The following is a 25,532-nucleotide window of genomic DNA, read 5'->3' as shown; positions in this document are numbered from 1 at the left end:
AGAGGAGACTGCCAACGTATGTGAACAGTTGACCTGGCTTGCGGTTTGGATGCCGGTGGTTCCGCTGACTAGCGGTTACAGTGACGGTGGTGGTGGTGGTTTGCGCTAACATCTGCGTGTGACCATTGTCCAACGGCTACCGTTAGTGGCTTACTCTGACACGGTTACAGTTGGTGGTTCTTGCCTTGCTCACATGACTTTATTTTCCAGGCAGTTTTGTAACCTGCGGTTAGGTGCCCGACTGTCAACTCCGACAGTTATTCGCAGTGTTCACATAGACACAGTCCCGCTGCGGTTAGATGCTAGCGGTTAGGCACTTTTTTATGTTTTATGCATTGTATTTTTATTGTTTGTAATGTTTAAACATTTTCAAAGGCCGAGGAGTATAAGGACTTAGGTTTTCAATGTTTTTCAATGTATTTTAATACATGGATTTTGGCGTGAATTTGATTAGGGTTTAGCATATGATTAGGACTTGATTAGGGTTTTAGATCTTAGGAAAGAATGCATAGGATCCTTTAGGGTAAACAATGATGAATAAGATAACTTAGGAGTTAGGGTTTAGGTCTAGGCTTAGGTAAATAGTTTCATTTAACTTTTCAAACACCCATGTCGGCTCTGCAAAGCAACATCGGTGAAAATGAGGCCTTTACCATACGATCGACCCTTGTACATCCTTTTGGTCTCCGTGCGACATTCGTCAACATTGCACGACGATGACCATCACATCTTTGTAACTGACACTGGTGGTGATGATGATAAGACTATGTCGTCAACCAGGTACTTTAACTTTGAATCCTTTTACAGAATCAACTGAATGCCATGAAACCATAACTTCGAACATTACCTGAACAACCTGATCATAACCAACATTGTCGATCTGTCGAAGCTGAACTGAAGTGACGACGACACTGAACGACACTCATGAACACTGATGACGACACTTTGAACACATGTGCAATTGGATCGATGGATCCTCCTGGATCATTCCTCTCCACTTGAAAGCTTTTGGACCACAAAATTTTGACTGAACAATTATTCGATGAGGGTAGAAATCTCTCTCTTTCCATCTTGACCTGATGATGTACCAATACATTCGACCAATCACCTACATGTGATGACCCTGATGATGCTGACCATCATACCTTTTGATTCGGTGACCTGTTTCTTCCATCCGTAGTATGGCCAACTTACGAAGATGGGCAAACAACCTGTTATCAACATGGAAATTGTATTCCTTCCACAAAGAATCATGAGTTAGTGATTCAAAAACATCTTTGAAAACAATGTTTGTAGAACTTTGTTCAATACATATGATGGGTATTAACAATCTACTTTCCGGAATAACTAAAATATTCAAAGGCTCCTTTGATTTTGACTTCATATCAATTACTTGACTTGATTTGCTTTCCCGTTGACTGATTACTAGGTGAACTTGCTACACAGAACTCATCCAGCTGTGACGTAAAGACTGCTGCAACTTAGTTTGACTTTGAAAGTATCTAAGTAATTGTTGATTTACTTGAATCACTATGTCTATTAACTGATATTTCCATTGACTAACACTTTCAGTTAATGCATTAGTTTTCAAACCTTGGTAAGGAAACTTTAGATCTGCTTTTGAAAATGCTTTGTCATGAAAACTTATAGACTTCCTCTCCACTTGAAGAGAGGTTTCATTACTTTTAAAAGCATGAAATGATGATGCAATACCAAAGAAATGTAACACTGACTTTCCCCAATACTGACCTACACCCCTGAAACTGAAAATAAACATACCATCTGAAACAAGTCTCTGATTAGACTCACATGTACCATTCCCTGCAATACACTATTGATGATGATAGCTTCTGAATTTAGTTGAATGAATGAATTGAGATTCATTCTGTCTTTAAGAAGATGTTCATAGGACATTAAATGTATCGCATATTGCTCATCTTGTTCATGAATAAGACTTCTTGGAAAAGAATTAACCACCTTAACCAATTGATCTATAAATTGAATCTCGCATCTTGAACAATCAACCTTATGTTGTTCCTTAATAACCATGAATACATATTTACTTGAACTTATAAACTTCTTAACTTGATTTGAAACAATTAAATCCAAGTTTGATTTGACTTTATGTGCCCTAACAATAAATTCAACCCCTGATTTCTTTAGGTGATATTTATGTTCTCTTCTATAAAACACTGCATCTCTATCATAAATATAAGGACTTCCTAAGACAACTCCACACATGTCTACTGGGACCACATCTAATTCCACTTCAGCAATGCACTTAGATTTTATTGCAAATTTTGACCGACACTGCTTTGTGACATGTATCCAAGTTGATTTATTAATCCAACCTAATGGATATGGTCTTGGATGAATTTGTGTTTCCAATCCCAATTGATTAACTATATGTTCAGATATTAAATTTGCTTGCGACCCACTATCAAACATTGTGTCAATCTTTGTATGCTTAGAAGTTATCCTTATGTGGAAGAGTTCAACTCTTTTATCCTCATGTGGAGGATTTATGTTTGAAGAAGATACATTAATTTTCGAAATTGAACTAGTATCAGAAGTTTTACTTGTCGTAACCATGGTGGTTATCCTCCTTTCATCACCTGAATTTGAACCTGGATCTTGCTGGACTACTGCAATGGCCTTCCTTTCATCCTTCGTCTTAAGGAACTTTTTGGGCTTAAGTTCTGGATGAAGTTTCCAGAACTTTGATTCATTATAACCGATTCTCTAGCAATGAGAACAAGTAGGTCTTTCCTTCTGAATGATCGCTTCTTTCTTTCTCTTCGAAATGTTCCCCTTATTGTCTCTGGAATCTCTGTTTTCCATCTCTTTGGATGACTGAGATGACAACTTGAATGATCTGCCACTTGATTCAATATGTATGGCCTGAACACACACCTCGTCAAAATCATCAGGATTAAACATTAATAAAGTATGTGTTATGAAATCAGCTCACAAAAAGATAGAAAAGATAGATGAATGCCTTATAATTCAGCCTCTTCGAGGGGGCAACCTCCTTTACATTACACAAATGAACAATTCTTGGATGATACAAATGAAAAAACCTCCTTTTATATATAGGAGTCTAAGGGGTCACAATATAACCAAGCCGACCTAACAATAATAATATAAAGGCACAAAAATAACAATAGAGGGATTCTATGGGGCACAATAATAACAATATGGGGACAATAGGGGCACAACAATATTAATAAGGGATACAAATACAATAGTAATGGGGGAACCACTATTATTAGAGGGACCTGACATGCCCTTCTCCTTCAAAAAAGTGTTGTCCTCAACGCTTGAGTGGTTCTGTATAAAATTCTCATCCTCCCATGTGAAATCTTTAGCGGATAAATTCTTCCACTTGATGAGATACTCTGAAATTGATCGATTTCGTAGCTGTCGAGTTCTTGTTTCTGTGACTGCTTCCTGTTCCAATATAATTTTTCCTTCCTCATAAAGTTCTGGCAATATTGTTTGAACTGGGAGCTTGTCGCCTATAACCTTCTTTAAATATGAAACATGGAAAACTGGGTGCACTCGAGAAGCTGCAGGAAGCTCCAATTTGTATGCCATAGTATCAACCTTTTGCAACACCTTGTACGGACCATAAGACTTTGGTGATAATTTATTATCCTTCTTATCTTGCTTGAGGGATATTTGTTTATATGGTTGTAGCCGTAGGAATACCTAGTCACCTACATCAAAACTTCTTTCGCTACGATGTTGATCTACCTGTTGCTTCATTCTTTTCTACGCCAACACGAGGTTATCCTTTAAGAGTTGGAGAACTTGTTGTTGATGCTCGATGTGATGTTCCACTTCTTGAACCTTAGAATTTTCTCTTAAATATCATGTGATGGATGGTGGCTGATATCCATAAAGTGCCATAAATGGGGTCATTTTTGTTGCAGTATGGAAGGAAGTGTTATACCACCATTCAGCCAGAGGCAACCATTTGACCCATTGTGTCTGTTTACCAGATACAAAGCAACGAACATATCCTTCCAAACATTTGTTTACTATCTTAGTTTGCCCATCAGATTGAGGATGATAAGATGAGCTATGAGCTAACTCAGTACCAAGACAAGAAAATAATTCTGCCCAAAAATTTCCAGTGAAAATGGGATCTCTATCACTTACAATAATCTTTGGGTTTCCATGTAGCTTTTGAATTGTTTCCATAAATGCAGTAGAAACTCTACTGGCTTTAAATGGATGTGATAATGCACAAAAGTGTGCATACTTGGTAAGTCTATCAACTACCACCACGATGACACTCTTTCCCTTAGACTTGGGTAAACCTGTGATAAAATCCATTGAAACCTCCTCCCAACGTTGGCTTGGAATGGATAAAGGTTGTAATAGACTTGGGGTCTTAATTGTTTCAACTTTATATTGTTGGCAAACCAAACATTCCGCCACAAACTTTTGAATATTTGATTTAAGGCCATCCCAAAAAAATTCCTTCTTAACCTTGTGGTAAGTTTTTAAAAATCATGAGTGCCCTCCTAAGGGAGAAGTGTGCAATTCCATAAGAATCTTTTGTTTGAGTTGGTCATTTTTCCAGCTAAATGTATCAGATGTACTGGAATCTTGTTGTAACTTTCGAATAAGTGCCCACACTTCTTCGTCATTCTTCCATTCCTCCCTTGATTCGTTTATCCAATCTGGTTGGATAACAAAAATGGAGCACAACAATGCTTCCACATCCTCATCCTTTCTTGAGAGTGTATCCGCCACAACATTTTGCTTCCCTTTTTTGTAGATGATTTCAAAGTCATAACCCAACATCTTTGTGACCCATTTTTGTTGCTCTTCAGAGGATAATCTTTGTTCTAAAAAGTATTTAAGGCTGTCATGATCCTTTTTTACCTTGAAGTGTCTTCCCATTAGGTAGGGTCGCCATTTCTTAAGTGCAAGTAGTATTGCCAACATTTCCTTCTCATAAATAGCTTTGTGTAAATACTTTCCCTTGATTGGACGACTTTCAAAAGCAATGGGTCTTTCATCTTGCATTAAAACAACACCAATTCCATTTCCTGAAGCATCACATTCCACAATAAAGGTTTTTGTGAAGTTCGGTGTAGCTAAGACCGGTGCTTGGCACATTGCCTCTTTAAGATGTTTGAAGGCCTTTGTTGCTTCTGGAGTCCATGAAAATGCATCTTTCTTCAATAATGTTGTTAGAGGTGCTGCTATTCTCCCATAATTCTTAACAAACTTGTGATAATACCATGTCAACTCGAGAAATCCTCACAGATGCTTTATGGATGTGGCGATTTTCCATTCCTTAATGGCTTTAATTTTGCTAGGGTCTACCTTAACTCCTTCATGAGATACAATATGACCTAGATATTCCACCTCTTGTACTCCAAAGAAACATTTGGATCTTTTTGCATATAATTGTTTCTCCTCCAATAGTTGTAGCACCCTATGAACATGTTCAACATGATCCTTCCAAGACTTGCTGTAGATTAGTATATCATCAAAAAATACTAACACAAATTTTCTAAGGAAGGGTTTGAAAATGGAATTCATCAAACCTTGAAATGTAGAAGGTGCATTGGTAAGGTCAAAAGGCATAACCAAAAATTCATAATGACCCTCATGATTCTAAATGCTGTTTTCAGAATGTCTTCAGTCTTCATTCTGATTTGATGATATCCTGAACGAAGATCCAACTTGGTGAAGTAAATTGATCCATGCAATTCATCCAATAATTCATCAATGACAGGAATGGGAAACTTATCTTTAATAGTGAGCTTGTTGAGCTCCCTATAATCTGGACACATGCACCATGATCCATCCTTCTTGTGCACCAATACTACTGGAGCAGAGAAGGAACTTTGACTAGGTTGAATTATACCAGCCTCTAGCATTTCTGCAACCATACATTCAATTTCACTCTTTTGGGCATAGGTATATCTGTACGGCTTGATGTTTGGAGGAAGACTTCCTGGAATCAAATGAATAGCATGATCATGATCATGAATAGGTGGGAGACGTTTGGGAGTCTCAAATACCTTGGAATTATTGTCCAAGGCTTTTTGGAGATCTGGAGAAATAGATTATTTCGATGTAGAAACATCTAGCGAACATATTTGTGCAATTACACCTCGTTGTTCCTTTTTTAGAAGCTTTGTCATACCATTAGAGCTGATTATCTTTCCCGATTTTTTTTGTAATACCCCTTAATTTAACTTCCTTTCCTTCCGCAAAACATTTCATGAAATGTTCTTGAAAATTAAAAGCTATTGTACCCAAGGATTGTACCCATTGGGCTCCTAGTACAACATCAACACCTCCCATTGGAATGGAAAGCATTGGGCTATTCAATACATATTTTCCCATGGATAGCTTGATATTATGGCACTTTCCAGATCAATTTATGGTTCCTCCACTTGCAACCATCACTTGACACTCTGGTGCTGGATATAGGAAGCAATTCAATACTTTTGCTATCTTACAATGAATAAAATTGTGGGTACTTCCTGAATCAATCAACACTATTACCTTTTTCTTCTTGATATGTCCTTCTATCTTGATAGTTTTAGGAGTGGTAATTCCAGCCAATGCATTACAAAATATGGTCAGATTCATTACTTCTTTATCTAGGGTTTTTTCCTGGAGTATATCCTCTTCTTTTAACATTTCTTGTTCCTTTTCTTCCTCCTCTTCACAATCTATGTAGAATAATTTCTTCTCAGCACACTTATGACCTTTAGTGTATTTTCTATCACAACTGTAACAAAGCCCTTTTGCTCTTTTTTCTTCCAATTGTTGTGGTGTCAACCTTATAGGTTGTGGAAGGCTAGGGGCAATAACATTTCCATCTTTATAGTTGTGAGTGGTAGGCTTCCTGGTTGCCATAATTTTTCTTGCTAACCTGAATGCCTTCTCCAATGAATCAGGTTCCCAAAGGCGAACCTCATGTTGGATATTATCCTTTAAAGTCCCTATGAACACATCAATCCTATGCTCCTTTGGAATATCTTTTACCCTTATGTTCAATTTTTGGAAGTCCTCAATGTGCCCCATCATTGAACCCTTATGTTTGAGACTTATCAATTGGCTAAAAAAGGTGTTGCTTTTTGTATCCTCATAATGTGCTGTCATTTTTTCCGTAAAAATTGCCAAAGTGACAATTTGTTTATGAGAGAAAAGCCATCGATACCATACAAACTGATTTGGTTCCAAATATAAAGTTGCAATACGTACCTTTTGTGTGCTTTACACATTATGGAGATCAAAAAATTGCTCCATTTGTACTATCCATGTTGTAGGATCCTTGCCATCAAAATTCCTCATATCAATTTTTCGAATATGGTGGTTCTTTGATCCAACGTTAGAGTCTATGAAATCATGATTAACATTTCTTTTGTTCTCATCATGAGTTTCCTTTACTACCCTTTCACCATTAGTAAGCACTTCTTGTAGAAACTTTGTCAAATCTGTTTTCAAATCTTCTATGCCTGTCTTCAAATCTGTCTTCAAATCTATATTCAAATCGTCCATCTTAGCTTCCACGTCATTCATCTTAGCTTCCACACCATACATCTTAGCTTCTACATCTTTCTTTAAACCATCCATCTTAGGTTCTGTTACTTTTTGTGCGAGTGACATTTGTTACACTTGGTCTCGTAATTTTGATATATCATGTTGCATTTCTTCCCCTTCTTCATGAGTCATGCTAGAGCTTTCAGGTTGCTTACTAGGTGTTTGCATTTTCTTTATTCGGGGCATCAGTTACCAATAATAATGCTTTACTATGCCCTTTGAATTCCTTCAAACTAATTTTTCAAACCAAGCTTATGCAAAAATTAAAAAAAAAAACTACACACCTTTTTTCACTTTGTAGGCGCTCGATATTGAATCTGATGTATCTCTGTAATTTCGGATCATCCAGTTCTAAGATTGCGACCTGCAATAGCCCTCTGCGTCCTCTTTCCAATGCCACCAGTCTGATCAATTTTACATTCTCCAAGAAAGAGTTATGCACAATCTCCCAAGATGACCTGATTATATACCTTTTCAGAAGAGAGAACTTGTATGAAGTGCCACATGTCACTGTTTTCACCTTCGGATCTAAAAATATACACATGAAACTACAAATCGTCCTCTTTATGTAACTTCTTATGAAATTTTAATCTGATGCTTAAAACAAAAGTTATGAGGATTTTCCCCAGGTCACCTATTTGGAATGTAATTCGGGAGTTTGCAAAAAGGCCAACTTCCTCAGATCATATCTCCGTATATAGCGCGAAAAGCTATGAAATTTGGACTCGAGGTTCAGAACGATTTTAGACCAAATGGGTTTTTTTTTAGCGTCTGAAATGTCGCAGAGAAAAAGTTATAGCGCAAATTCCACGATGACTTGTTTGGAGCAGCGAAACCCTAGAATCCAAAGCTCTGATACCAAATGTTATGAAACCAGCTCACAAAAAGATAGAAAAGATAGATGAGTGCCTTACAATTCAGCCTCTTCGAGGGGGCAACCTCCTTTACATTACACAAATGAACAATTCTTGGATGATACAAATGACAAAATCTCCTTTCTATATATAGGAGTCTAAGGGGTCACAATATAACCAAGCTGACCTAACAATAATAATATAAAGGCACAAAAATAACAACAGAGGGATTCTATGGGGCATAGTAATAACAATATGGGGACAATAGGGGCACAACAATATTAATAAGGGATACAACTACAATAGTAATGGGGGAACCACTATTATTATAGGGACCTAACAATATGCTGCAATATGAATGTAAACTACCGATGTATTTTCACAAAGTTTCACGTGTATCCAATGAAATACCAAGAGCTAATGCTTTCTTCCTGAATTCCTGAGTAAACTCCTGAACATTCTGCCCTTTACCTTGCCTCAGATGCTGCCAATCAATAACTAACTTGCTGCATGTATCCTAAAGGATAGAACTGTTTCCTAAGAGCTTTCAAAAAATTAGACCATGAAGAGATGACTTTTCCTATTTGCTTTACATCTAACTGAGTTTTTCTTTCCAACCAGATTAAAGCTGTTCCCCCCATTCTAAGTGTAGCTAACTGAATTTTAGTTTTATCTTTAGAAATGTTATGAATACAACAATACACTCCTAACTGCTTTATCTAGTTATCTAGCTTTTCAGGATTCATTTCGCCATCATAAACAAGTAACTCAAATTTAACATCAAGTTTCAAAAGAGATTTTTTTTTAGGTTTCTTATCCATTTCAGATTCTTCACTGGAAGAAGAAGAAGAAGAAGAGGATGATGGAGATGATGGAGGTGAAGGTGGTTTATCATCCTTGCCTTTACCTTTGTCCTTCTTCGATGCCTTTGAAGAAGAAGCTGCATCTCTCGCCTTCTTGTCTTCGTACAATTCTCCCAAAATCTGCTACATATTTAAGAATACCTGCTGAAACTGTTCCTCACTCATCTTATTCTCAGAGTTTTCACATGCATTAGGTCCTGACATGGTCAATTTCTGAACGACTCATCGCTTTCCAATCTCTGGATCGATTTGCTCAAGGATTCCTTCTCCTTGTTGCGACTTAGGCCTGGTTAACATTCAATGGCACATTCTACAAACGAAACCTACTCTGATACCAAATTATATGATCTGATATGACCATATACTAAAAATTGATGTAGAATTGCTTAGCCATTAGTGAATTGAATGATAACTTAAAACACAAAAATCGAGGAAAGACGTTGGAGCAGAACACTTTACGACAACTGATAAACCATAATGAAGATGCAAAACAGAAGTATAAAAAACAAAAACACAGTTATACCAGACAACAATATTGATTACAGAGTTCGTCCTTGATGGAATACGTCTCCGGGTCCGCTTTCAAGATGGGCTACCGTTTTTATTAGGAATGAGAGGAAGAAGTTTATTACACAGTTATTTGGATAGATTGAATTTGGACACAGGAAATTCTGACCTTTGTCATCAGATAGATCTTTGAACCAGCTTTCCAACGCCACTTACGGTTTCCAAATCCGACTCACGATGCTCCCGAAACACTGAAAAAAAATCGCCTCTATCCCTCCAGAACCTGCATACAAAAGCTGAAAAACACTCCTATGTTCTTCAATGAGAAATCATGCCTTTTATAGGCCTGCACATGCATAATAACCTCCATGGGCTGATTACAAGATGAATTGGTTGCTCCCTGATGGGTTTGGGAACTCGGTCTTTTGATTTTGTGACACCTAGGGTCATAGTCATGGTCATCACATTAATTAAAAACTAATTTACAACGAAAAAAACCAAAAATACCATTGTATAACCCCGTAACTGCTAACAGTTGGCTAACTGCGCAGAGGAGATTGCCAGCACATGTGAACAGTCAGCCTTGCTTGCGGTTTGGATGCCGGCGGTTCCGCTGACTAACAGTTATAGTGACGGTGGTGGTGGCGATTTGCGCTAACATCTGCATGTGACCACTGTCCAATGACTACCGTTAGCGGCTTACTCTGACGCGGTTACAGTTGGTGGTTATTGCCCTACTCACATGACTTAGTTTTCCGTGCAGTTTTGTAACCTGAGGTTAGGTGCCCGACTATCAACTCCGACAGTTATTCGCAGTGTTCACATAGACACAGTCCCGCGACGATTAGATGCTAGTGGTTAGGGACTGTTTTATGTTTTATGCATTGTATTTGTATTGTTTGTAATGTTTAAACATTTTCAAAGCCGAGGGGTATTAGGAATTAGGTTTTCAATGTATTTTAATACATGGATTTTGGCATGAATTTGATTAGGGTTTAGCATAGGATTAGGACTTGATTAGGGTTTTAGATCTTAGGAAAGAATGCATAGGATCCTTTAGGGTAAACAATGATGAATAAGATAGCTTAGGAGTTATGGTTTAGGTCTAGGCTTAGGTAAATAGTTTCATTTAACTTTTAAAGACCCATGTCGGCTCTGCAAAGCAACATCGGTGAAACTGAAGCCTTTACGAGACGATCGACCCTTGTACATCCTTGTGGTCTCTGTGTGACATTCGTCAACATTGCACGACGACGACCATCACATATTTGTAACTGACACTGGTGGCGATGACGATAAGACTATGTTGTCGACCAGGTACTTTAACTTTGAATCCTTTTACACAATCAATTGAATGTCATGAAACCATAACTTTGAACATTACCTGAACAACCTGATCATAACCAACACTATCGATCTGTCGAAGCTGAACTGAAGTGACGATGACATTGAATGACACTCATGAACACTGATGACGACACTTTGAACACATGTGCAATTGGATCGATGGATCCTCCTGGATCAATAATGCTAATGAATGAGAATTCCAAGTCATGGGTACTCTTTGGTATATTCCATGATGGAGTTCGAAAGTTAGATGTTTTTCTCGGAGTCCTTTTCATAGAATATAATATCAACCTACAACCAGAATGAATCCCTTGATCCAAAATATTCGAAATCCTTCCATATTAGGCCACTCGCTTGATTTTTCTATCTCCCATAGGGAAAAAAACATTTTAGACAAACAATCACTTCATAGGATATACATTAGATCCATGCTCTAATGGTTAAGATAAGGTGCCTTTTATATGTTTGGAGGATACCAAATAGGAGGCAACCAACTTGATCTGTGGAGGAATTTGAATTTTGAAATTAAAATTCTTGGAACAAAAACCCTTGATACCCTAGGTTGAATTTTTAATTCAACATTAGATGCCCTCAACAAGATATTTTTGCCATAAATATTTAATTTATTCTTAATAATAAGATTTCTTTTGGACTTCATGACTTTGCCAAATAATATGATGCCACATCAATCATTTATTGAGGTTTTTGACCACATGTTGGGGGCTTCAAATTTAAATTCATCATAACTCTCAAACAATAAGTGCTCTTGTGGCATGCCACATACCATCAAAATCAACTCAAGGAGGAGAATCCAACAAAGATGGTCTCGACTTGAAAAATTATGATTTTCCATGTGATTTTGGTCAACAAAGGCAGGGAATATTATGATGCTAATGGGGTTGATTTCAATGAAAACCACATTTCAACTATGGACCTCCAAGGAGAGGGAAAGGCCCGCTTGCAAGAGGGTGAGGAGGTTTTGGACGAGGAAGAGGGCCAATAGTTTGTTATAACTATATTCAACCAAGACATTTGGAGAGAGGTTCAATTCCTAGCATGGCATGTACCTATTGTAGGTAGCTTGACCATGCCATGGAATATTTCTCTCAGTTGCTAGCAAAATCGCAAGAGAAGCATAGACCCAATGTGCAAATGTTTAGAGTGAAAGCTCATCAAAACTGCTCGAAAATATGCATGGTGACTAGGGGTGGTACTAGAATGTTATGGATGTGGTAAACCCACTAGAGAAATCTCATCAGTGGGTGTGAAGGTTGTAGAGCCTCCTTCGAGGTTTGACCCGGCCAAGGAAAGTAGACATAAAGAGATGAGGAGGGATATCTTAATAACATAATGGGGCACATCGAGTTCAACAAGACAATCACAAGGACCACCAATTTATGATGCTCTACCAATATACAACGAGCCTTGCCCTAAAGTGATTCTAGGGGAGGTAAGCCCCATCCAAATTTTCTTAAGGAGTTGTTTAAATTTGATGAAAAATTAACAAGCTATGAAGAGACTGCGTAGGTTGATTGAGTCACTACGCGCAAGAAACCACTAAGCATGATGTGCATGACAGGGAGGCTAATTGCGTGGACATACCTCCAATGACGGTAAAATAGGTGTTGGACAGAAGTTAAGCCAACAGGGAATTCAAGTTCAGTTCCCAGATAACGGGTTATGATATGGACAACGTTATACTAGATCTGGGTTTTGATGTGAACATTCTACTGAAGAAGACATAAGAGTTGATGGGCAAGCCTAAGCTGGTATGGCCATTAATCCAACTATGCCTTGCTAATTAATATTGGATATTCCCGATCAGATGGTTAGTAGATGTGAAAGCGAATATTGATGATGTAAAGAGTCTGGTAGACTTTGAGGTTATTGAAATTGGGGACGATACATACCCATACTTGACATTACTTGGTATTGATTGGGTGTTTGATAACTAGGCCATTATTAACTTAAAGAAGGGGTAGATGATTTTTTAAGTTAGAGACCTATGGGTAGTCACACCATTGGATCTTAAGCAGGGGGATTGATATGCCAAGCGTGTGAGAGAGAACTTCAACATAATCAACCTCAAAAATATATATAATATAACAACTTGACTCAATTTTTATGTTAACCCAACTACAGATGGTACATTGAGATACCAAAGCATTATCTCATATTCATTGGGCTTGGATGAGGCGCTAGAGAACTAGAAACAGTGCCTCCACAAGATTTCCACCAAAAGATGTTCTCATACTATTAGGTCTGTGTGGTGGATTACCACGAAAGTATGGGAACCTCCATAATTTGACAGGTCGATAGACGTTGTTACTTTTTTCATGGAGTTTGAAGTACAGATGCCAGACCATCTTAGGTTGTTCACATTATACATTTCTTTTACGGCTACTTCTGTGAATTAGTGGGAAATGCACAAGGCACACATAGGGATGTGGCAACAATGCAAACATTTGATGCAAATCAAGTTTGGTTTTGGATGTTTGGGAGTATGCAGAATGATATATTGGTGAAGAATCCCCAACGAGTCATTTGGATAAGTGCATTGTGGAATAGGGAGATGAATATATTTTGGAGGTGGAGTGGGTGCTCCATTTTATGCAAGATCTGGATGTTGTACCTTTGAACTAGTACACAAAGCTAGATCTATGATGAGGCACTCTAGAGTAGGCAACAATGGAAGAAATTTTTATATTAACTTTCCAATTTGAGTTAGAGGATCCACTGATAGATGATGCTTTGCACAACATCAAAGATAAGATCTTCACACCAAAGCCAAGGATTGCGCCATGGGAGGTGCAAATCGACACATTTCTTCATAATTTCCAAACTACTTGGAGGTTGGAAGATGAATAAATTATGGAGGTGGAGTGGGCGAACCATTTTGTGCACATGTTGGATGTTGTACCCTAGAAATGGTACACAAAGCTAGAGTTGTGATGAGGCACTGTGGATTGGGTAACAATGAAATAAAGTTTTATATTAGCTTTCCAATTTGAGTAAGAGGATACACTAATATATGAGGCTTTGCACAACATCAAAGATAAGATCTTCACACCAGAGCTAAGAATTATGCCAAGGGAGGTACCACTCGACGTGTTTCCTCATAATTTCCAGACTATTAGGAAATTGGTTGAGTGTTATGATGTGCAAGAAGAGGCCAATGATGATGAATATTATAGGGATTTGAATATCCCGGAGTTCAAGTGGGAGCAATAGGTGAATGGACCACAGTTGGACTTCGTTGCATAATATTACATGAAGCCTATCAAAACATGCAAGATAAATATTGGTACCAAGGATAGTCTTAGTTTCACAATGATCGAAGATTATTAGGATGAAGAGATTGTTGGAAAGACTTTTGACCTCCTGCGTGAATATTAAGACTTTTTTCCCCAACACTTTTGCTGAGACGAAGGGTATTTTGGGTGAGCAAGGGAATATGAAAATCTCTCTGAAACTAGGTATGAAGCCAATACATCAAAGAACCTATTGTCTTAATCCTATTTATAAGCATAAAGTTAAGGAGGAACTTGAAAGGATGTTGAAAGCAGGTATCATAGAGCTTGTCAAAGAGTCAAAGTGGATCAACACAATGGTTGTGTAATTGAAGAAAATAAGCAAAATTCAAATTTTTGTCGACTTAAGGAAGTTGAATGACACCTGTGTCCATGATCAATTCCCCACCCAGTTGCAGATGAGGTCTTGGAGAATGTTGGCAGGCATGAGGCCTACTCATTTATAGATGGGTTCTCAGAGTACCATCAAATTAGAATTGCTAAGGAGGATATTTACAAGACAACCTTTGTGACAGAGTGGGCTCATTTTAGTACATTGTCATGCCATTTTAGTTAAAGAATGGACCAACTGTGTTTTCGTAAGTGGTGGTGTCAACTTTTAAAGAATGTATTCATAAGTTTCTAGAAGATCACTTCGATAACTACATTTTTTTTTATCCTTCTTAGGAGGCATATCAAAGTTCTGCGACTTATGTTGGATACATGTAGGTAGATGCAAATTTCCTTGAACTTGGATAAGTATATTTTTAGCTCGCCTATGGGAATTATGCTCTCACATGTAGTTTATAAGCAAGGACTAATTGTCGATCTGGCGAAGATTGTGGTGATAGAGAACCTCCCACCTCCAACATCAGTGTGACAATTGTGTGGAACCCTAGGACATATGGGGTATTACAAAACCTTCATGCGTGAATATGCACAGGTCATCACACCATTAGAGTGGTTGCTAAATAAGGAGGCTAAGTATTTTCTTTGATCCTAGTGTTGCTAGATTAGAGCAAGGAATTTCATGTTCATGTAGGTGCTTTAATAATAACACTAGGTGCAATACTAGAAAAACTAGGGGAAGTGGAAATAGACCATCTAATTTCATTTTCCAACATAAAGGTGTCTACAATGGAGTGAAACTAGACCACCACAAAGTGCAATGTTTTGGAAATGGTGCATGCAATGTAAAAGTTTAGGAATTACCTGTTGGGTTCATACTTCAAGTTATATACATACCACTCTACAATATAGCTCGTCAAGGAGCCAATTTTCATGGGCAGGATATGTAGATGGATGTTGTTATTTTAGGACTATGATTTTGAAGTAATTGTGAAAGCTGGTAAGTTAAATGCAAGGCTAGATCATTTGTCATGGATAACTTCTGGTGAGGAAGTAGGGGATGTCTAGACACCATGGAGCTTGATGATGAAAAAATTAATAAAGTTAATTAAAGAAAATCTGATCCATATTGACAACTCTGCAAAAAAGGTTGCTGACACGACTTCCAACTTGGCTAGAACCACAAATGAAATTTCTACTCGAAGGTCAATTCCAAGTGAAGTTTGATGAAGTTATGGTGGGGTATGGTCATGATCACTTGACAATTAATGTAGCTAGAGATGCACACTAGGCATGTAAATTGTGAGTATTTCTTTTGTTTTCAATTTCATTATCATTCATTTGTGAATTGTAGAGATGAGTTGAGAGTAGAGAATCAAGTGCATTCTAGAGACCAGACTTTGACTCTTGCAGAGCCAATTTCTCATTTCCAGATTCCTTTAATAATGACATCCTCATCAGTCCTAAATAAGTTGAGGACTAAGGTAGTTGGTGGCACGTTAGTCCCATAACCTGTGGCTAAACCAAAAGCTTAGATTCCTAAGGAGACAAAATACTAGTTCGGTATTACTTTGATTATGGAAGGACTCATGAAAGAATTTTGCCATATCTAGTTTGATGATCATGCCTTTGTCTTCCCAATTTTGGCTGGAGTTAATTGCTTCTTGAACTAGGATGATATTGTCAAATATCGGTCTTTGATGCATGAATCCTCACTATTTTTTTGAGATAATTCTAGGTAGAATAGGCTTATGCATTTTGGAAAAAATATTTGATATCACTTTATAAGAGACATTACAGAGTGATATTAGTCAGAATATTGAAAATGAAGCATGATTTAGATATTTTTGGGAACATGGGTAAAAAGGAATAATTAATCCCCCCCACTCCCATATAGTTGTAACTTAAAGTATAACCCACCATTATGTAAAAATCAATTTTTATTACCTCCCAAAACTGTTGGTAAAAATGAGTAGACAATCCATCTGGTCCTGTACCTTTTTCTGGATTAAAGGAAAAGACAATTTGGTAGATTTCTTCATCATTGGGTTCTTTTCTTTTACCAACCCAATCCTCTGTAATTCTAGGAAATGACCCTCATTATTTACTTGTTGTATGAGTATCCACTTGCTGAGGGGTTGAGTTTGTTTGTGTGGAGCCTTCTTAGCTTCTCAATTCAAAGGTTTTTTTTTACACTGTGTTTGGATCCTAGTCCCTAACGGGTGGGGGGGTGGGTGTGGGGGGGGGGGGGGTTTCCCCCAACTATTGTTGTAGGTGGGTCTAGCGGAGTGAAAACACATGGGGTTTAGGGTGTGCCCACAAAAGCAACAAAAATGAGAAATTTTCCTTGTAAAAATATTGTAATTTCATAGTCAATTTGGAAAATTCATTAGGTGGAAGACCTGACAGTAGAAGTTATGTTAATTTAGGGTTTTTTTATATGAGGGTATTCTATTACGACTATATATTATTTAGTTATAAAAATAGAGGAGACTATGTGAGAGTGAAGATGAAGTTATAATGGATGTGATGTAGGTTGTATCACTTTAGTTTGATAGATAATATATAAGGAAGGACTAGTTGTTTCTTCGTGGACGTGGCCCAGATTGGGTGAACAACATATATCTTTGTCTCTCTTGTTTTATGATTTTCCATGTTTCTAATGTTTTCATTTCATTTCTCTGTTATTTAATTTCTAGCATATTTTCCTCCTTTTCTAGTGTTATTATATCCCTCTAGTTTTGGATCTAAGATTGCCTATGTTCCCATTTCCCTATCCTTCTCTGGTTTTTTGTGCCTTACCTCTCTATTGGTCCATTGAATAGGCTTATGTTGGATCCTTTCTAATTCATTTTCCTTCTCTTCCTTTGACTTCTCGTCAGCTGAGCTTGGAAAGGAGGGCCCTAATTTGGATCTTTTAAGGGAGAGGAATTGTTCCTCTTCTGAGGAAGATTCCACTGTTTGTTGCTATGGTATTAGATAATTTTCTAAAGGTGGCATGGATTCAACATTTTTCTCTCGTTCACTCCCTGGTCCAAAATTTTATATCTATCATTGTACATTGGTTTCGAGAGTTTCCCCTTCTTCAATCATTGGATTGAGGGCTTGGAAGTTGTCATTTTTAGCCTTTACTAGATCCTTCCCCTCCCCTCAAAGTGGATCACTTAAGGGAAGCTGGTCTTTTCACTTTGTTACCATTATGATATGGTTACTTTGGTGGATTTTTCTATTGTTTAGATGAGCCTCTTCTCCTCTTTAGCTGATGTTATTGTTCTCCTTCAATCCTTTGTTTTTACTACTTATTCTGCTTCATTTTTGCAGCTTCTTGCAAAGTGGCCATATTCATGGAAAACTTTGCATTTAAATGGAATTTGATCATAGTTAACCTCCTGAATATGGGTCCAATTATCTAGATTTAGGGTTATTTATACTAGGATCCTTTATATAGATCTACTTCCATGCATATCATTGCACATAGGAGAAGAGCCCCTTTGGTGGCTTGGCTCAATCAAGCATTTTCCAAGTCTATTATTAATATTTCTGAAAGTAGTATCATTCCAGCAGTGTAAGGGAAAAAAAGGGAGCTTTACCCAAATAGGGATGGGAGATGGTATATCAATTTTAGGGTTAAATGTGGGCTCCATTGATCTAAATATAACCCTTGGGCTGTGATGAAGTAAGGTCCGATTTGAAAGATCAAGTCCCAATTTTTCTTATTCTCGAAAAAGAAGGTAGAAAATCCTTTTCGAGATAAAGCTAAAATGATAGAACCCTTGGTCATGAATTTCCAAATTTTTTCAACCTATAACCTCACATAATGTGGGGAGGGCCATATCCCCATGAATTAGCCTATCATGCCACATTCATCTAGTTGCAGGGCTCATGCTCTTGCTGTTACAGGGAAAAGTGTCTATTTAGAACTGCTCTATCCCACTAAGGTGTGACAGCTGCCTTAGAAACAAATAGATAAAAGCTACTTTTGTTTTTCCTTTATGAATTATAGATAGAGAGGAACAAAAAGACCAACCTCTGTCTTGCGCCAATCTCCTGATTTGATCCCTCTCTTCTTTGATAGTCCTCAGCTACCTGCTCCCTTGCACACCCAGCTTCACAAAGTACCTGTAAGATCACAGAAGCATAACACTATACAAAGACATGGATCTATAATCATAAACAATCTAGGGTCAGATGTAAATTTACCATACAAATGTAACAAGCATCAATGACACAAAAGCATGGAGAAAAACTCAAATAGCTTTTATTGATAAACAAGAAAAGAGCCAAGAGGAGTTACAACTAGTTGTTCTGACCCAACATCAACCTCCTAGCAAAGAAGCCCCTCTTCACCTCAAACAAAGCTTAGATCACCCAACAATATGATGTTTGTCTCAAAAAACCAACAGCAATTCCTTACAATATGAAAAATTCCAGCCTCCAACCTCTGGATCTCTGGGATGAGAGATATATATATAGATATTTGCAGAAGTGTGAGTCAGCTCTGGGTTTTTGATTAGTGTCTTCTCTCTGATAGTTCTTGATGCCACTTGGAGATCTCATTGATCTCTTACTCATCCTTGGGTGATTTTGAGAGGCAAGTGTCCCAGGAGAAGTTTCTGGAAGATTCCATGATCATCCACCTCGCAAACTGTCTCCGCCACTTGTCTTTTCCCGTCCATCGCACCCCATAGAAGGGCTTTTTGAAATGCAACGCACTTCCTGGGTGTACAAGGTGCGATGCATCACACCCTAGCCATGGAGCAAGTGAAATGATCCAGTTTTGACCAGTTCTAAGTAGTTTTTCATTGAGAACTTCTGGGAGAAGCTGTAGTTAGTTGACCTTGTTCTTTTAGGGGTTGGAACAACACATTTAGGGACTTAGGAGCCCTTATTTTATGGACATTTATGCTTGGGGTTGTAGTACCCAAAAATGTCTATAACAGTTTCCCCCTAAAGTATGAGGCCGTTAATCTTTTGGTGTCGGGTGAAATGCTTTATTATGAGGATCCGAAGTTCTTTCAATGCTGGGAGGAGACATGTAATAAGATACAATACAATACATTATCTTCATACTATTTTCATGATCTAGCTGAGGCGGGCATTCCCATGCTCAGCTTTATAAACTCATTTTCATGTACATAGGATAGACAATCGTCTGAGTGTAGACTGATGATTCTGATAGAGCCATCATCCTTTTGAGTGGATGATTATCTCTGCAGCAATAATGTACATTTGATGTCTTTATTTCCCTGAATATATATCGCAACCCGGATGGATGAAACTAGATCCGGGGTCTTCAATCTCGTTCGATCTTCACTCGAAGTACAAGTCAATCCATGTGAGAAATGTTCTGAAGTCGAACATGGAAAGACATCGCTTGATTACCAGTCAATGATGTAAACTGTTAACAAGCACGAGAGGAATCACCGATAATGATAATGACCCTCAAGGTACTGCAGTACAATTCACGTGGTGTGAATAAAGGACTTGGCGTCGAACACCACGCAAAATCTTTCGGTCGAAGGCCATTGATGTAAACCTGTCGCCAGAAGTGAGAAACTTGCCATTGAGGCATGCAAGCTTCAAAGTACTGAATGGGGTGTTCCTAGATCAACTTCTTGGATAATGAGCTGATGTCGACAAGAAGTGATCCATCACAGGAGGGCCTTAATGAATCCCACATCAATGACACGGAACAGAGCAAATGACTTTAATGGAGGTGAAAACGATCTGGTGATATAAGGTTCAGGGTGGCGGTCATGAAATAATGGAGTATAATGTATGGTAGTGGGTGAGACACAGGTGAATTCTCCGAATGAATTCTCTTGAACATATCGGCGACACTGATGTGATGGATTGGTAGCATTAACCCCAAATGTGGATGGTATGGCGTGACCATGGTGATGTGACCGGTGAATGAAACAACCCAACCCGACTCGGACACGGAGTGGAAGTGTCATGTTCAAGAGCGACTTGCTACCAACAAAGTTTCTTCAAGTTTTCTTCCCAATTTTCCCCAGTCATTGCTGACCAATACCTCTTTATTTTTGTCAAGCTTGAGGAGGATAACATATGCTTGTTCTATAATTTGCCCTTCAGGCAAACCCATCGTTATGTTTTAACGAGCCTAGCGATAGTGAAACTCATTCTCGTCTATAGATAAGTTTGTCGCTATTAATCTTTTTAACGAGTTTAACGACAAAGATAACTCGGTCCTTTTCAATTTTAGAGAGTCTGAAAAGGAACGTAAAGATAACTCCAAAATTCCTTTTTCGTCATCTAATCCCTTAAGTCCGAAAAAGTATAAAAAAATACAGAAGGGATGAATTTTCGATACTTTTAACGAGCCGAACAAAACAAGCGCTCGATCTTTTTGTGTAATAATCCCTCAGGTCCAAAAAGATTAAAATCTAGAGGAGGGATAGCACTTCCTGTCCCTTTAACGAGCTGGAGAGGCCAATGGCTCGGCAATCTTTTCATATTTTACGAGTCAGTTGAAAAGAGCTTAAAGGAGACTCGTCTTTTGAGGAACAAGTGATAAAACGGGTAGCAGCTGATTCCAGGTAAGGTTTGGAATTTTCCAATCACGACAGTGTTACAAGGATGGCTAGTGAGATCACTCTTCGCAGCTGTTCCTCAAAATGGGTAAACAATCAAATGGTGGTGAATGATCGGCCAATGTAAAAGTGGAGGTGACGGTGCAAACACGACCAAGGCTTTAATGGCTGAAGTACTACATTCACGATGGTTATTTATCGGGGAATAGTTCATTTTTTAATGAGCTTAAACGCGGGGGAAACATTTGCTCATGGCTTATGTTTATTTTTTAACGAGCTTGAACTATGCTCTAAAACTGCTCGATGCGGGTTTATTTTTTAACGAGCTTGAACCCTGCAGTAACACTGCTCGTGGCGGGTTTATTTTTTAATGAGCTTGAACCCTGTAGTAACACTGCTCGTGATAAGTTTGCATGCCCCCAACATAATAGTGCAAATTGAGGTGCATGCCCCCCAAGCTTCATTGCATTCAACTCGGTGGTTGGAATGAAGGTTTACCTTTGAGATTTCGAAAGGGGATTTGTTTCATTTTTTAATGAGGTTGACACAGTAAAAGAACTATCCCCATGACTGCTTGTTTCATTTTTTAACAAGGTCGACACGAGATAAGAACCATCCTCAAAATCCACCGTATTTACAATATTTGATAGAAAATCAAAAACTGATGGATGATTAAGGTTGCTGGAATAATCTTCGTGGTAATCTAGAAGATGGGAGCGATGGTGGTAATCTTCCCATGGTGCCTCTCCTATCATCATTGATTGAATGATTCCTTTGTCTATATAATGTACATGCGACCAAGGATCTGAAGAGGTGCCATATTCCTTAGACCTATCTATCCAAACACTCAATGAGCATTGATTTGGGTTTGCCCCCCAAGCCAAGAAAATTGATTGCTACAATATTTCTAAAATGGCGATGATCCATGCTGACAAAATGTTTAGGAATCTTCTGAATCCATTAGATATAGAAGATTTCATATTGCAGGTTTCCACTATGGCCACTTCCACCAAATTACTCGGAGGCGGTAGGGCAAAAGTACCCATTAAGGCAGGGTCTTTTAGGAGGCCTACTCCAATATTTTGAAGCGAATGATTGCTTCCATGGAGAAATGTTTGTTGGTCGACGATTGTAATTTCTCCTTGAAAGGGAAATGCAATCTTCCTGAAGTAGGTCGACGCAACTGCGGCCATGGCATATATCCAGGGCCTTCCCAGTAGGATGTTGTAATCGAGGTTTTCGTCGATTTTCAACATCAATTTCTACTGTTTTGCCCCCTAGTTCAACTTGCAAGTTACTTAAAATCCCGTATGGAGTGTATGATCGTCCATCAAATGCTTTTAACATTGTTGATGATCGCGACAAGGGTGGTGAGCCTAAATTTTTCCAGCAAATCATCGACATAATACATGTAGATGCCCCCTCATCAATAATTGTTCGATGAACAGTTTTGTTGAGGGCTTTCACTTGAATAAGGAAATCTAGTTGAGCTGGTAACTAAGGGTCATATCCTTTGTGATTAAAGGGTACAAGATTGGAATCCATTGGGTCAATCCCACCTATTACTGATAATAGATCCTGCTTTTGGGAGAGGCAATTTTGCGGTACCTCAAGTGTCGACATAGCGGACGGTGATTGGGCCAGGTCCTCTACTATATTATAATTCTGTGCTACTTTGGCACGAGGATTAAATGTCAATTGTGTACTACTCCCTTTGGCGAATTTATCATTTGTTCAGGAATGATGGGTGGCACAACTTCGGTCAAAGTTGTTGTCGAACTACTAGGTTGTTCATTAGCCTTGTTATTCGACAGTTGTGGATTCCCGTAATCTTTATTTCTTGTCAAAGCATCATTTTGTTCCTTTGAGATAGACAACATAAGCACTTGGGATCGGGAAGCATTTTGATTAGCAACCAGTTTGGTTCCTGGGTTTGGAAACGGATCAGTCAATACTACTGAGGTTTTTGAACTCTTAAAGAGTTTCTTAACTTCAGCTTTATGTGGACAATCTCTCGTCCGATGATCCTCATCGCATATATGACACCCCGCAGGGGGTTTCCTTTTCCCAGAAGGGTTTGCAGAAGATTTTTCGGGTGATGATTCCTCTTGTTTCTTCTTCTTCCCTTTGCCTTTCTTCTTGCTCCCTGGTTGTTTGGTTTCTTTGCCTTTATCTGTTGATACGACATTTACTTCGGAGGCAAGAAGTTCATCTTTTGCATTTTGACCTGAAATCTTACGGGCCTTTTTGGATGTAGCCTTTGTCGATTTTGTGTCTGTTGTGCCAATCACGCCATCGCCGACATGAGAGTCATTGTTTGATTTAGGAGGAGGAGGAATTGAGAATTCCGGTCTAGGGGCGTTAGGTATTTTATTGTAGAGCGTGCCGGACTGAGTGTAAATCAAGTCCAAATATTGCGCATGAGCGATAACTTGCTCTTCTGTTACGACCCCCCCCTTTGCCACATCTTCCGTGATGGAAGGTAGTAATGACTTGATAAACCATTCAACTAGGAGCTGATCGGGGACATACGTTTTTACCATTCTACGACGACGTCGCCACTCATGTATATGATCAGATATGTGAGTGGCCGTTGTCTGTTTGAAATTGGTAAGAAGTTCTGTTCCTGTTTCGTACCTTATTGGTAACTGAAAATGGGTTAAAAAGGTTGTGGCTAGGGTACTGAAGTTGTCAAATGAAGCTCTAGGCAATTCGATGTACCATTTTGCCGCTGGACCCGTTAACGTCCTCTGAAAGAGGCGAAGTCTTATCGAATCATCATTTAGGGTGTTTGATGAACACCACAGATGAAAGGTCATCACATGATTTGATGGATCTTCACCCGGATTTCCATTAAATTTAGGAATATCTGATGGAAGTTTATGCGGGATCGCTGGCCACCAAGGGGCGTAAGCGATTGGATCATTTGTTAACCGATTTAAATCAGGTAACTCTAAAGTTGCCACAAAGGGTAACTGTTGATTCAGGTTAGGTGAAGCATACCCAGGATATGATGGGATTGCCTGAGCAGTTGGTCTTTGCATACCGGAATAATGCATTTGATGCTGGTAACTTTGGTAAGGTTGGTGGGCATGACCATTGTAAAATGGTTGATTTTGACCGTTTTGAATATACGGCTGTCCACTATTTGCAAAGATTTGTTGCTCAGAACCTTGGTATACTTGTTGGAATTGCGGTTGTTGGTATTGTACTAGCCATGGTTGTGAAGCCATGTGTTGTTGACCGATACTAACAGTTTGACCAAGATGAGGGGTAATTGTACCCGTCTGAACCTGTGTCATTCCACCAGTCGGTGATTGTGGTTGAGTCACAGGGTCAAGGGATTATTTCATTACAACTTGAGAAACCTGAGGTTGGCATACAACAGGCAGCGCTTGAACTTGCGACACCGTCACAATAGCTAGCGTAGTTGGTATATTTGACATAGGTAAGCATTGTTGCATCGAGTATACAACTCTTGGTTGTTGAGGTAGTATAGGTACCCAACCGCTTGAGGTAATTCCAGTATAACCTGAATGTGGTTGTGAACTCCCGTATGGATATCCTCCCGGAGGGGATAATGAAAGGGTATACTGCCCCCCATACGGCGGTAATCCATAACTCAAGGGAATGGTTTGCCCTTGGGGGCCAGACTGCCCAAATTGACCTCCAAATGGATCAATTTGTTGAGACTCAACATAAGAGTTTTCGGATATTATTCCGGATGAACAAACAGGAACAGACCATATTGTCAAAATGGCCCCTGAGTGGGCTCCTTCTAGAAGTTGAGAGCTAGTCGCGACAGATGGTATACCGGCAAACATTGTCGGAGTGATAGCAGGGAGTTCTGCCGTCGCTGTGTCAGACGACACAGTGCTAGATGTTGACGGTTGTTCAGACATTTGTAGTCTATCCAAAAGATTACCTAGAGATTCTACAGGAACTTCAGCTGGTGGTAGACTAAGTTCTGATGAAGAAGGATATAGAGTGATCCCGACCCCAAATTGCGATGAAGTATTCGTTGGAGGATCTTCTACAATCTCTTCTATGGCAATTAGACCAGGTGGAAGGGGAAGACCGTCAGGTCCGTAGAATATTTCTGGTGCCGAAGAAGGTATGAAATCGGCAGGGACAGATGTTTGAAGAGCAAGACTCTTCGAACCGGTTGAAAATGGAACTGGTTCAGTA

The sequence above is a fragment of the Pinus tabuliformis genome, chromosome 5_2 (genome assembly GCF_031772625.1).
Source record: "Pinus tabuliformis cultivar Carrire ecotype Pingquan chromosome 5_2, CPIR1, whole genome shotgun sequence".
NCBI classification, from domain to species: Eukaryota; Viridiplantae; Streptophyta; class Pinopsida; order Pinales; family Pinaceae; genus Pinus; species Pinus tabuliformis.
The sequence above is the reverse complement of the archived record's forward strand: the minus strand, read 5'-3'. Positions refer to the sequence as shown.